Genomic DNA, 14710 nt, shown 5'->3' with positions numbered 1-14710 from the left:
TGGATCACATGTGTCATTGAAAATTTGTTTTAAAAATAATTGAATACACACACATACATATGTATGCAAATGCGAGTATTTGTGGTATCTTTCTCTGAGGTGTATCTTTTGGGTAATTAATTCTATTTAATCACTGAAAGCATACTTTGTAATACAAATGTATTTAAGCATTATATTTACATTCAATATCTTTTAGAATGTATAGAGTATGAAATAAACTTCACAATTAGTTATCCTGCTGTTAAGTTATACAAATCCATTTGAACAAAATTTATCAATAAGAATTTATTAAAAATGTATAAAAGCCAAGGGCAAGGATTCAGTTGCATAATGGGGTGAACTGGGACCACTGATTCAAACACTATACAGAAACCAGAAGTTCGATAGTTCAACCCTGCCTCTGTCTGTAATATTTGTCCTTTCTTCTGTGTATAATTTTTTCCCTATTTTTAAAACCACATATCAGAATATAGTTCCTGCCAACAACTTGTGAGTTTGCATCATTTCTATTTAGGAGCTCATAATTTTAATGGGTGAACATTTCCTACTTTCAAATATAAAATCCTGAGAGTGGACTCGGTTGAACCGAAATGGTGTTAGGAGCCAATCTCTTTCCCTAGCTCTAAGGATGGTGTGGTCACCTTGGAAAAATGCAGTTGCCTCCACTGTAACCATGCAAAAGGAGGAGGAGAAAAGGAAAGCCAGTTCCAGAGACATGAGCATACTCGACAAAGGGTTTTATGGTGAACAAAAATGGTGATTTTTTTTCCTACCATTTACATTGACACCCCTTCAATTATTGCTTATCATCAGCTAATAAAAGCATTGAAGACTCAGGAAAAAAAAGTTCTATCGAGATGAGTAATCTCTTAATTTCAATGAGGAACAAGGAAGGATGTAATAGAAATAGAAATTTAACATTTGGGAAGCAGCTGCATGACCCAATTCTTTCTTCTATGTACTTTAAAACTATTTTTTTTTTGCCTTACACATGATTACATAATGAAATGAGTTGAGAGAATTTTCTGATTATTCTCCATAGGACAATATAGAATCTATTGTAAATTTCTGATCAGAATTGAGCTGGTGAATCCTAGGAACTTGGATATAATACTGACTCATCTTTTTAGAACATCAGTAAAGGCAAGCTGTCAGCTTACAAAGGGGTTACAGTGGGGACGTTTCACAAAGTAGGAATGCCACACTGTCCTTTGAAATCAGAGAGAAGGATCATCACAGAGATAATTATCTTAGCCTTGCAATGATGAACAAAGCATCCTGCCATCATCCTATCAATGATTCACTTTCACTAGCATTGATTTTAGAAGACATTTTTCATATAGGAACTAGAAGTGACTTTCAAACACACTACAATCTCTTGGAGAAGAGCTGTTCTTAACAAAAGTTTTCAGGCCGGTGTCGTGGCTCACTTGGTTAATCCTCTGCCTATGGCGCCGGCATCCCATATGCGCGCTGGGTTCTAGTCCCAGTTGCCCCTCTTCCAGGCCAGCTCTCTGCTGTGGCCAGGGAGTGCAGTGGAGGATGGCCCAGGTGCTTGGGCCCTGCACCCCATGGGAGACCAGGAGGAAGCACCAGGCTCCTGGCTTCGGATCGGCGCAGTGCACTGACCGTGGCGGTCATTTGGGGAGTGAACCAATGGAAGGAAGACCTTTGTCTCTCTAACTCTGTCAAATAAATAATAACAAAAACAAAAGAAAACAAAGAGTTTTCAAACAACACTATAGAGCAGGCCCTGTGGCGTAGCAAGTAAAGCCAACCACCTGCGATTCCAACAGCCCATATGAGTGCCAGTTTGAGTCCCAAGTGCTCTACTTTCAGTCCAGTTCCCTGCTAATGGCCTGGGAAAAGCATGAGATGGCCTAAGTGTTTGGGGCCCTGCCAACTATGTGGGAGACCAAGATGGAGTTCCTGTTCCTGGCTTTGGCCTAGCCTAGCCCTAGCCATTGTGGCTAGCTAGGAGTAAACCAGCATATTGAAGATCTCTGTATCTCCCTCCAAGTGTGCCTTTCAAATAAATATTTAAAAAGAGAACACTACAAACAAGGGCACTGTTCACCCTGGCCAATAATATGACACTACAGAAACATACAATTGTATATAGTTTGAAGATACCTTGGGAAACTCAGGACCAAATATTTTATAGACAAGAAACCTGAGGTTCAATGATAATTATATATTTGTTCAAGATTACAGCACATTCTAAGGAGAGTAATCTAAAGCAATATCTAAATATCTTTAATAATACTTAAGGGTGTGGTAAGATTTCATAGATTTCCAGGAGCCAAGAAGTCCATCCAGAACTTCAGCATGGATACAGGGGCCCATGTACTTGGGCCATCCTCTGCTGCTTTCCCAAGCACATTAGCAGGGAGCTCAATTTTAAGTGGAGCAGGTAGACATGAACCAATGCCCATACGGGATGCCAGTATCTCAGACCTCAGCTTAACTTGCTGTGCCACAGTGAGCCCCCTCATGTATAGTTTTGTCGTTACAGGTGGTTCATTCATAATTTTCTCAGAAATGAATTTTTAATTAAAAAACATTTTATTTGTAAGGCAGAGAATAAGACACAGAAACACATTTACAGAAAAAGAACTCTCATCCACTGATTCATTCTCCAGCTGCCGAGTCATCTCCACTGTCTTCCAGGGTCTGCATTGGAGGAAAGCTGAAGTCATGCGTCAGTGATGGGAATGAAATCCAGGCCCTCCATTGTGGGACAAAGTAACTGCTAGTCTAAATGCCTGTCCGAGAAGTGGAATATTTTAATGTCATCAAATATTAAAATGTTTATCTAAAACTTAAACTGATATACATAGATGTTAATACTTATTTAATACTATATAGAAACAATTGGACCAATTTGAATAGAATTTAATCATTCTTTGGTAATTCTAAGTACTATGTCACTGACATGACTAGTTATGATTTTATAAGGTATTATAAAAAAACTGAAAATTGGCCGGTGCTGTGGCACAGTGGGTTAACGCCCTGGCCTGACATGCTGGTATCCCATATGCATGTTGGTTTGAGACCCAGCTATTCCACTTCCAGTCCAGCTCTCTGCTATGGCCTGGGAAAGCTGTAGAAGATGGCCCAAGTCCTTGGGACCCTGCACCTGCGTGGGAGACCTGGAGGAAGCTCCTGGCTCCTGGCCTCGGATTGGCGCAGCTCCAGCCATTGTGGCCAACTGGGGAGTGAACCAGTGGATGGAAGACTTCTCTCTCTCTCTGCCTCTCCTCTAACTCTGACTTTAAAATAAATATTTAGAAAAAAATAACTGAAAATTCTGGGAAAAGTGGAGAATTTTGCTTGTATACAATTAAAAGGTAAGCAGTTCACTATGAGATTATTGTTTTGGATTATACAGTTCTCAGGTATAGAACTCATTTCCCTCTATCAATAATGTTAAGAACATGGATTATGTATACCGTAAGTATTTGTTGAATAGTTAAACATAAAAAAAGATTCTATAGATTTCACATATTTTTTTAAAGATTTATTTGAATGGCAGAGCTACAGAGAGAGGGAGAGAGAGAGAGAGAGGTCTTCCATCCGCAGGTTCACCCCCCAGATGGCCACAACAGCCAGAGCTGCTCTGGTCCGAAGCCAGAGCCAGGAGCTTCTTCCAGGTCTCCCATGTGGATGCAGGGGCCCAAGGACTTGGGCCATCCTCCACTGCTTTCCCAGGCCACAGCAGAGAGCTGGATTGGAATAGGAGCAGCCAGGACTAGAACCAGTGCCCATATGGGATGCCGGTGCTTAAGGCCAGGGCTTTAACCTGCTGCACCACAGTGCCGGCCCCAGGTTTCACATATTTTAAAAATCAAATATGATGAAAAATACCATATGTTTATACTCAAATAATCAAAATAAATTTACTTAGGTTCCTTTTTCAGATGAATTTACCTATGCTTTAAAAGCATTACTGGTCTGGAGCTAACACTGTGGTGCAGCAGGTTAAGCTGCCGCTTGGGCATCAGCGTCCCACACTGGAATTCCAGTTGAATCCCAGCTGTTGCCATCATGATCCAGCTCCTGTTAAATGTGCATGGGAAAGTAGCAGATAATGGCCCAAGTGGCCCCCGATACCGTCATGGGAGACCTGGATGGAGTTCCAGGATCCTGGCCTGGCCCAGCCCTGGCTGTTGTGGCCATTTAAAAAACAGTGAAGCTTCTCTAATCACAAACTCCTATATACTTTTGAATGTTGATTTAGTTATTAAAAATACATGCAGCTTGAATAACACTAAAGTAGTTGTATGTAGCCAAAGTCATAAACCTTATTATACATTAAACATCATAGTAATACTTTTCATATTTGCATAAGGAGAAAACGATCTTACAAGGCAGTACTTGGGACATATGAGGGCACCTCACCAAGCTTGTGGAAGGGGTGGGCATTTGGCCCACAGTGAAGACAACACTTGGGAAGCCCACGCCCCGTATCAGAAAGTCTGGTTTGACTCCTACTCCACTTACCTAGCATTCTGCTAATACACACCTTAGGAGGAAGCAGATGATGATGCAGGTACTTGAGGGCCTGCAACCCATCCAAGAAACCTGAACTGAGTTCCAGGCTTCTGACTTTTGCAAACATTTGGGGAGTAAACCATCCGATGGAAGAGCTCTGTGTTTCTGTTTGCCTTTCAAATAAAAAAATTCAAAAGTTTGTAGAAAATGGAATGACACTTATTTTTTTAAAGATTTATTTATTTAATTGAAAGGCAGAGTTAGAGAAATCAAGACATCGAGAGAGAGAGTTCAAGAGATCGAGAGAGATCGAGATCTTGCATCCACTGGCTCACTCCCCAAAAGGGCTGAATGGCTTGGAACAGATGTGGAGCCAGGAACTCCATCCACGTCTCCCACATAGGGTGGCAAGGTCTCACGTACTTGGGACATCCTCCACTGATTTCCCAGGCACATTAGCAGGAAGCTTCATCAAAAGTGGAGCAGCCAGGACTTGAACTGGTGCCCACATGGGATGCCGGCATCACAGGTGGAGGCTTTACCCACTACGTCATGACACGGACCCTGAGTTTATTTTTAAGCAAAAAAAAAAAAAATTGAAATCCATGCATAGTTTTTTCATAATATGCATTTTCATAAACATTTTAAAGTCTTTCTTCCCCCTCTATTATCTATCTATCTATCTATCTACCAAAACCACTGTCTTTTAATTTCATTTTTCCATGAACTTTCTGAGGTAGTTTCCTATCAGGGAGTTGACATAAAATAGGGATGCCAAAGGCAGTTCCCTGTGTTCTGATGGTGTTCCGACAGTAATTGTCCATCTGAAATATTAACAAAAATGTGTTTTAGAAATCGCTTTTCCCCGTAAGTGCTTTAGCTTACATCAGAGCTCTATAAGAAAAAGAAGCAAAGATATTAAAGTATGGGTCAACCCATCTATCTAGGTGAGGACCAACAGAATAAAAATCTTCTGTTATCCAGAGGATGCAGGTTTAATGTAAATGGTGTATACCCCAATCCATGAATGTTTATTATTGATCTCCTAACTATGTGCCAAGGTCTGGCTAAGCATCAGGACTACACTAAGGATGAGCCGTTATTTCTACTTTGAAGCATTGACAATTGTGTGTCCTTTACGTTTCCTGAGAGCATCTCAGATGTTAACTAGAACGGTTCTTTCAGGTCACAGGAGATGCGGCTTAGTTATGCTGCATGTAGATTTCCTCCCCAACGAATTCCCATCTTCCCCATGCCAGTATTTTCTAGTAAACCTGCCATTTTGTCACACAATTATTTCCTGGCACAAGATGTGTAAAACCTTAACATCTTGAAGGATGAAAAATATTGATAGCCCTACACTGAAGAGTTTGGAGCGACATAATCAGTTTTTTGGAATCTTGACCGTTAAGGAACACCATAGTGAAAGATTTGCTGTTTTTCCCAAAACATCCAATGACACATCAAGGTCATGTTAAGACTATTTTCTGCCAAAGAAACTGATCCTATGTATGTTCCATAGCAAGTAATTGCCAAAATAGCATCTTTTATAATTGTAAGATACAGTACTGAATGGAATGTTACAAATCATTATATAGCTTAAGAAAAGTGAGTCACTGATGTGAGGCAGAGCCAACTCCATGGTATTGGGGAAGGATGAGGGGTAATACATCCCTTGGGTGTGCCTCAGGTTCAGGAATTATTCGAATTTAAATTTCATACCTCTTATAAGTGAATTTATGTACTCAGTTATTGATAGAACAAAAAAGATAATTCATTTTCTTTATACTTGTATTTAGCTACCAGCACATAAGTAGATGTATAATGAACTGACATTAATAAATCTCACAATTTTCTAGTGAATAGCATAGAGTATTATTATAAGCATAATTGGCAATACTGATGTGCCATCCCATTTCTTAAAGTATTTGCAGGAAACAAATAGTTTTACTTTATCTAAGGCGTTAAGAAGCCATAATGGAAGTGGCATGCTGAAGTGACATGGCCATGAAGGAATGGGGCTGGAACTGTAGCCCCCAGATTCAAATCCAATCTGGCATGCAGTCCTGTATTTATGCATATTAGTTTCAGGACCCCAGTGAAACTAGATTGTGGCTGAAGAGATAATGTCTTACATACCTCCAACTACCCATCCCTCCACTACAATATCAACATATAGTAGGTGTACATTAAATGTATTTTTGGTTCCTTCAGCTGGCAAATAAATTCCAATAATTTGGAATGGGAGTAAGCAAAAATCATTTAATTTCAGAGGAAACAATGAATTTTCAGAATTAAAGGATCCATACCACAGATACAGGACCCACAGTTGTGGTTTTGATTAGTGAAAAATTTAAGAACATATTTAGTCCTATGGTATTCATTACAAAGGGAGAGCCATTATATAAGTTTAACTCAGAGCAACCCAGGCTTAAAAAAGAGCACTTTAAATTCAGTTCTGGCAGAACCAACTATCAAAAACAAAGCAAGCAAACAACAAAAAAACTACACTTCTATCACAAGCATGAACAGCATAAATCTGAGACCTTTCTTTTATTCATTTGGATAATTACTTTACTTTTCACTATCATCTTGAATAGACCTTTCATTAATGTCATAAAGAAAAGGAGTGGTCATTTAGTCTAGCAGTTAAGACACTTACATCCTGTATCAGAGTGCCTGGCTCCAACTCCCAACTCCAACTTGCTGCTAATGCAGATCCTCTAAGGCAATGATGGTTCAAGTAATTGATTTCCAGTACCCCACATAAGAGAGCTAGGTTTGTGTTCCTGGCTCCTAATTTTAACGCTGGCCCAACTCTAGCCACTGTGGTTATTTGGGCAGTGAACCAGCAGAGGGGAGCTTTTCCTTTCTGCTGCCTCTCTACCTCTCAAATAATTTGTAATGTAAAAAAGTACTCTTAAGTACAGATGTAACATTTCTATTATGTACAATATCCTACTTATATATTTATATAGCCATTCCATATATATGTATGCATGCATGAGTATACATCTATGCTTATGTATATGCATATATATGTATTTTATGGCTATAAATATACATATGCATGTATGTATACATAGTATATTTTTTAACTACTGGGAAATCATGTAACATAAATTTGATTTTAATATGATTTTTAATTTGGAAACTAAATCCGTAATTATACAAAATATTTAGTTGTAACACTTGAAATACACTTAAAAGAAAAAAAACTGCTTATGCCTATTAAGGTCAATATTAAACTATTAAGATCTGTTCTTTACACCCATAATAAGCAGAATGGCTCAAGTTGTTGGGAGTGATGACAGCCATTTATCATTTCAGTTATGACCTACGGTGATCACCCCTTATTTAAAGAGAATTATTTCCATAAAGAAGATTCTAGCCAAGAAGTATTTGAGCCACGTAGGAGTGTGGCTCCTTGACAACTTATGACAATGACCCAGCTATGGTAACTGCATTCAAGTGCAAAATAGAGAACCAAGGTTTAGAGAGGGAAGACACTGAGGATACATTTTAAAGGATATTTCCCACTCATAGACAAGTGCTCTATTCCTCCCAGACCTTTTATCTTCTTAAAAATCGATGTTCCTACACCATTATTTGGGCTCTTAATGAAGCTTTCTTCAACAAATAACAATGAGGCCCTCAACTTGCAACTGCCATGTTTTATTACTTTGTGAATTCCATCTTCATTGTTTTAATAAACTGACAATATCAAGGATACTATGCCTGGCCGGCACCGCGGCTCACTAGGCTAATCCTCCGCCTGCGGCACCGGCACACCGGGTTCTAGTCCTGGTCGGGGCGCCGGATTCTGTCCCGGTTGCTCCTCTTCCAGTCCAGCTCTCTGCTGTGGCCCGGGAGTGCAGTGGAGGATGGCCCAGGTCCTTGGGCCCTGCACCCCATGGGAGACCAGGAGAAGCACCTGGCTCCTGCCTTCGAATCAGCACGGTGCGCTGGCCTCAGCGTGCCAGCCATGGCGGCCATTGGAGGGTGAACAAATGGAAAAGGAAGACCTTACTCTCTGTCTCTCTCTCACTGTCCACTCTGCCTGTCAAAAAAAAAAAAACAACCATACTATGGTATTACATAGTATTTCTTTAAAAGTAATTAGTCAAGTGGAAAGAGGAGATGAGCAACTTTAATACATTTAAAATCAAATGTATGAACTATATATTGGGGGAGATTAAATCATCATTTCAATGGCTGTCAAAGGGAAGTGGGCAATTATTAAAGCAAATGGACTATAACTCAACCTTGTTCCATCTTGATATTATGTAGTAAGAAGTGGAATTCTCACTGCTTTCACTGATATTACTGAATATTACCAGAGGTTTGAAATTAACTATCAGGAACTTCAGGATACTCTTTTACATAATTGTCATATTTAGTATTTGGTATTTACCATACATTGTGTCAAAATTAGGTTTCAGTTCCTATCATAAGATGTGAGAGTAGGAAACATATTTTATGCTTTTTTGTGGTATGCAACACTTTTTAAATTTTTTTTTCTTAACTCATACTGAATGATTTTTGCTAATAAAATTGTTTAAATTATTTTTATATATATTCAATCATTATCTAAAAACAAAATACAGATAATAATATCTGTGACTAGAATAGTCAGATGCTGTACTTACTTTTACTTAAACTAGTTTTCCAAATTTTCTGAGGAAAATTTATCTTTACATGTTATCTCTATGTGTGGTTAGGATGGGAAGATGGCCACTATCTTGATAAAAAAAATTTAGTTACTATGTACATCACATTTGACCAGACTACCTTTACATATGCTATCAGCAACCCTTCTCTTACAGGCTAGCAGATACTAATTAGAGATTTATAAAATATGCATTGTTTGACTATGGTACACACTTGAAAAGTGTTTGGCAAATTATGAATAAATAAATTGGATAAATGCTCACAAAGGCACCAATCTGAGACTGGTAAAATGTCTTCTCAGTTTCCTAGAACTATGGTACCACTTCTGAAATCTTGACAGCCATGGGGCTGATAGCTGAAGTACTTGAGGTTCAAATCTGTATTACTGATTGTGTTAAAAATCAAAAAGATAAAACATTAACATAAAACAATTTCAATTTTATGAATGTACTTTGGATATTTGGCAGCAGCAAGGCAAGAGTGTTCTAGATGACACATTCAGCCTCATCCACAGAATTCCCACAGGTGAACTAATACCAAAGAGGAGCTTACAAATCAAAGTGAAATCAATCCATCCCTCCCTCTCTCCCTCTGTCAAGTGACAGAAGTTTGCATCACCAGTGCTAAAAAAGCTATCATGGACCCCTTAACGCACTGAGAAGGACATAAACTCACTTCCAAGGTTCCTACCAAAAGAAGAACCTAGATCTGATCTGCACAACAAAGGAAAAACTAAGAAAGTGACTCTACACCTCCAATGAGAAAAAGGCACCCGATATTATCAACAACTCCAAAAACCCTAAGAAAAAGGCAGGAAAATGGGAAACATTTATAGATGAATAAACTCAATGTTTATTCAGTGTCATTGTTCAGTGTCATTTGCAATCCATGAAATACAATTAAAATAAGATTTTGTTCTTATCAGAATTGGCAAGGATGTAGAGAAATAGAAATTCATCTACAATGTTGTTGTGTGTTTAAATAGTGTTGGAGAAAAATTTGGCAATATAGGAAATTCAGATATGCTAATTTCATAGTCTCATATTTACATTTCCAGTTATAGATCCTAGTCAAACATTTACTCTTGAGTAGCATAATATCTGTACATGAGTTTTCATTACACTAACTTATCATGGCCACAATCAAACAATAGCATTTAAACTGCAACCACAGTAGATTGATAAATAAGAACAAGGAATAGTCTTGACAAAGTAGACAGCAATTAAAATGAGTAAACCTAAGCTATGGGAATCAAACTCAACATATCAAATTTGATGATAGACCAAAAATGTTCTAGAACAATATATGAGCATAATACATTTCTATCAACTTAAAGCACGTAAAATTATGTATTTTTATGAATACATCCACAGGAAGTGAAAACTATTCAAACACATGAAAATAAACAAATGCAAAACAACATTTATCTCTGGAGATAAAAGGAGAGAAAAGCTAAGATCAAGAGTACAAGGAGGACTTTAAGATTTATTCATTTATTTGAAAGGAAGAACACCAGCTGGTTTACTTCCTAAGTGGCTACAACAGCCAGGAGCCAGTAACTCCATCGTTATCTTCCACATGGATGCTGAGGTTCAAGTATTTTGGTCATCTTACACCACCTTCCCAGGTTCATTAGCAGGAAACTGGATTGCAGTAGCAGGCACTCAAACCAGCACTCTGATATGAGATGTCATCATTGACAATGGTTACTTAACCTACTGCACCACAATGCCAACCTTTTTTTTTTTTTTCTTTCAAGTCAACAGGGATGGGCAAGCTCCGTGGTATAATGGGTTAAGCTGCCACATGTGGTGCTGGCATCCCATATGGGCGCTGGTTTGAGTCCTACCTGTTCCACTTATGATTCAACTTCCTCCTAATGGCCCTGGAAAGCAGCAGCAGACGGCCCAAGGCTTGGGCCCTTGCACCCAGGTAAGAGACCAGGTTGAAGCTCTCAGCTTCAGCCTGGCCCAGCCCTGGCTGCTGCAGACATCTGTGGAGTGTACCAGCGGATGGAAGATTTCTCTCTCCCTCTCTGCCTCACCCTAACTCTGCCTTTCAAATAGATTAAAAAAAAAAAAAAAACTTCAAAAAATAATGCAAATAGGGCAACATTTTATATTCATAGTATATTAGTGTTTTTGCAAACTGTGGGATGATACCCAAACTATGAGTTTGAAATAACTTTAAAAGTCTATGATCAGGCCAGCGCTGCGGCTCACTAGGCTAATCCTCTGCCTGCGGCACACCGGGTTCTACTCCGGGTCAGGGCTCCGGATTCTGTCCCGGTTGCCCCTTTTCCAGTCCGGCTCTCTGCTGTGGCCTGGGAGTGCAGTGGAGGATGGCCCAGGTGCTTGGGCTCCTGCACCCACATGGGAGACCAGGAGAAGCACCTGGCTCCTGGCTTTGGATGGGCGCAGCGCGCCGGCCGCGGCGGCCATTGGAGGGTGAACCAACGGCAAAGGAAGACCTTTCTCTCTGTCTCTAACTCTGCCTGTCAAAAACAAAAAAAGTCTATGATCAAAAGAATTATTTTTAAATAACAGAATAAATCAGAATCAAGTATCAAATGTCAGTGTAAGTTGCATTAATTAAAAGCAGTGTTTTCTAAGTTCTACTTATGCATGTACCTGAAAGTAATGTAACACTATTTTTCTTTTTTGGAATTTAGGTGAAAGTGTTTTCACTTATATGTTTCTCATATTATTCTCTACCATTCTCATCATTTAAAAATTTCATTGTAATTAAATATGATACTATTAATTGAAAATATCAGGCATTAGATTTTCTAGACAAGTTTAATAGTTCTAATTTTCAATGTCTTTAAAAATATCGCTATCTTAAGAGTTCATGAACAGTGATTTTGACCTTAGAGATGGTTACAATTCAATGTTTACTTCTCTGAATCAAACTGCTTTTTAAAATATCAACTTTACAGCTCAAACATTTATTTTGTGGTGTTTGCCATGTTTTACATACCATGTTTTTTTAAGCTAGTCAGCATTTAGGCTTCCTGGAGAAGTAACTCTGAAAATGTATCAAGAAATCTTGATATGATGACTGACCATTAGATATTAGATTCACAGAATAGATAAGAAACCTGGGTTTTTTATCATTATGCTTAACATATATATTTAACATTTTTATATTGATACAGTTTCAAAATATTGACACTAGCCAATATGCTTGGTATCTGATGCACACAGATTATTTAGCTCATATGAATCATATATATGTATGCATCAGATTTTATGCCTAGTTTTAATTAACTGAATGAGAAATGGGGGAAATTTTGTAAAATAGTTCCCAAGTGAAGCCTTTATCATTTCGAAACCTTTAAGGAAATGTACTTATGATTTCAAAGCTGTGTTTATATGTCTTTAATGCATGAAGCATTAACAAAAAACAGCTCATACATTTCCATTTTAAGTGTTATTGGTGTCACTGATAAGTTATAAATTATTAAGATTGGAAGGTATTGAATGAAATCAAGAAAGCTACAGGCTTTGGTAGCATTAATTAGCATATCCTTCCAATCTAAAGTTATCTATCTATTCTAATAGACTATATAATGCTCTCACAAATGCAATTTAAAAATGCTTTTGTAGTAACAAAATGTATTCATAGTTGAATTTATGCCTTTGGCACTCAAACTATGCAGATGGCTATAATTCATAGTCTATATATCTTCCAAGTTTATTTGTTTGTTTATTTCATGTCTGCTTCCAAAAATGATTTGAGATAGATTATGGTAAAAGGCCCATGCAACAGGCTTGTTAAAATGAAGATAAATTACCAAAAGCATCACAGTAAGGAGAAGAAATGATTACTGGGGATGGAGTGAGGGGCATATTATTATACAACAAATACTAGCTAAGAATAGTTACTCCAACTATATACTAAATTTAGTCTGTATTTCCTGGAAGCCAAGAGGAATATTTTTAAAAATCAGGATTAGTTATATAACAACTATAGCTTATTAGGATAGACAGCTCCTAACACTAAATTCCTATGGATTTAAAAGAAAATGATTTTTTTCATAAGGGCCAGTCAACAATATAACAGATGATGTTTTGAGTATTCAATAGAGCTTTTTAAAAAGATTTCTTTATTTACTTGAAAGGCAGAGTTAGAGAGATAGAGGGAGAGATCTTTGATCCACTGGGTCAACTCCTCAAATGGCTCCAACAGCTGGAGCTGGGCCTGTCCGAAGCTTCTTCTGGGTTTCCCATATGAGTGCAGGGGGCCCAAAGAGTTGAGCCATCCCCACATGAGCAGGGAGGCAGATCGGAAGTGGAGCAGCTGGGACTGGAACCAGCACTCATATGGGATGCTGGCATTGCACATGGTGGTTTTACCTACTGTGCCACAGTGCTGGTCTCTCAGTAGGGTTTTAGGAGAAATCTCTGAAATATTTTTTCAGTTGATAAATTTGTATGCCAAAAGACAGATATTGATTAAAAAGCTTCAGAGTGTGCTTGGGCCCCTGCACCCACGTGGGCGACCCAAATGAAGCTCTTGGCTCATGGCTTCAGCCTGGTTTAGCCCTGGCTGTTGCAGCCGGTAGGGGAGTGAACCAGTGGATGGAAGACCTCCCTCGCACGCTTGCGTGTGCACTCTGTCTCTTCCTAATTCTGCCTTTCAAATAAATAAAATCTTTTTAAAAAAGCTTAACAGAGAACTTTTTGTTATTCAACAAAGCCATGTATTATAGATTTATAATGATTCCACTTGCAATATTTTATAAGTTTGGCAGCTAATGTAATTCAGGAAAAATGGAAATAACTTGGATGGAACAAAGGATATCAGTCATGAGAGGAGATGTATACTTCAGCCTAGGATAATGGTCTATGTACCTAATGCAGTAGGCTGAATAATGGACCCTTAAAATATCCAGGTCCTAGTCCATGGAATTTGTATCTGTCATTTTATACAGTAAAAAGGGACTTTTTGGATTTGACTACATTTTCTGAGAGACAGATTTTTCTGGACTACACAGATAGGCCCTAAGTTTCATCACATATATCCTTATAAGAGGAACACATAGAAAGATTTAATTAAAATAAACAGAAGACAGTGTGACAAGTAAATCAAGATGCTATGCTGATGATGGAAGATGGAGCTAAGGAATGCAGTTTTAGAAGCCGGGAAAGGTGAGGAAACTGATACTCCCCTAAAAGGAACCTCCAGAAACAACACAGCCCTGATAGAACCTGATGTGGGCACAATAAAACTAATTCTGGACTTCTGACCTCTTGAAATGAAAGAGAATAAGTATGTGTTGCATTAAATGGCCAGTGTTGAGGTGTTTTGTCACAGGACATTAATCCAAGATTACATAAAAATATTCTTACCAAAAGTAAAACAAACGGTTCCAAGATGGTAGAAAAGCCACAAGGCGGTCTGATTCAGGCTGAGGAAAGTTAATATTAAAAACCTGGAGAAAGTACATTCTCAGGGTGAAGCTGCAGGGCAAACTGAAGTCCAAGATCCTGCAAAAGCAGTGGAAATGCCTTGGACCTGTGTGGAGGCGCAGACACACAGC

At 38.5% G+C, this 14710-nt stretch overlaps 1 protein-coding gene across 5 annotated transcripts in view; it reads right to left on the bottom strand.

The window, feature by feature from the left end:
- Positions 1-14710, bottom strand: part of IL1RAPL1 (interleukin 1 receptor accessory protein like 1) — a 1400814-nt gene that overhangs the window by 320905 nt on the left and 1065199 nt on the right. The window contains exons 2-3 of one of the 5 annotated variants that reach the window (XR_016228124.1): positions 4504-4667; positions 2560-2765 (exon numbers count right to left, since the gene is read on the bottom strand). The exons of 3 other annotated variants lie outside the window; for them this stretch is intronic. The gene's annotated coding sequence lies outside the window, so the exon portion shown is untranslated. Of the gene's footprint in view, positions 1-2559; positions 2766-4503; positions 4668-14710 lie in introns of those variants that run through there. One more of the 5 variants, XR_016228123.1, reaches the window with a different exon arrangement.

The sequence above is a fragment of the Oryctolagus cuniculus genome, chromosome X, assembly GCF_051225735.1.
Source record: "Oryctolagus cuniculus isolate XC-2025 breed Fujian yellow rabbit chromosome X, ASM5122573v1, whole genome shotgun sequence".
NCBI classification, from domain to species: domain Eukaryota; kingdom Metazoa; phylum Chordata; class Mammalia; order Lagomorpha; family Leporidae; genus Oryctolagus; species Oryctolagus cuniculus.
This window is presented reverse-complemented; position numbering and strand designations above follow the sequence as displayed.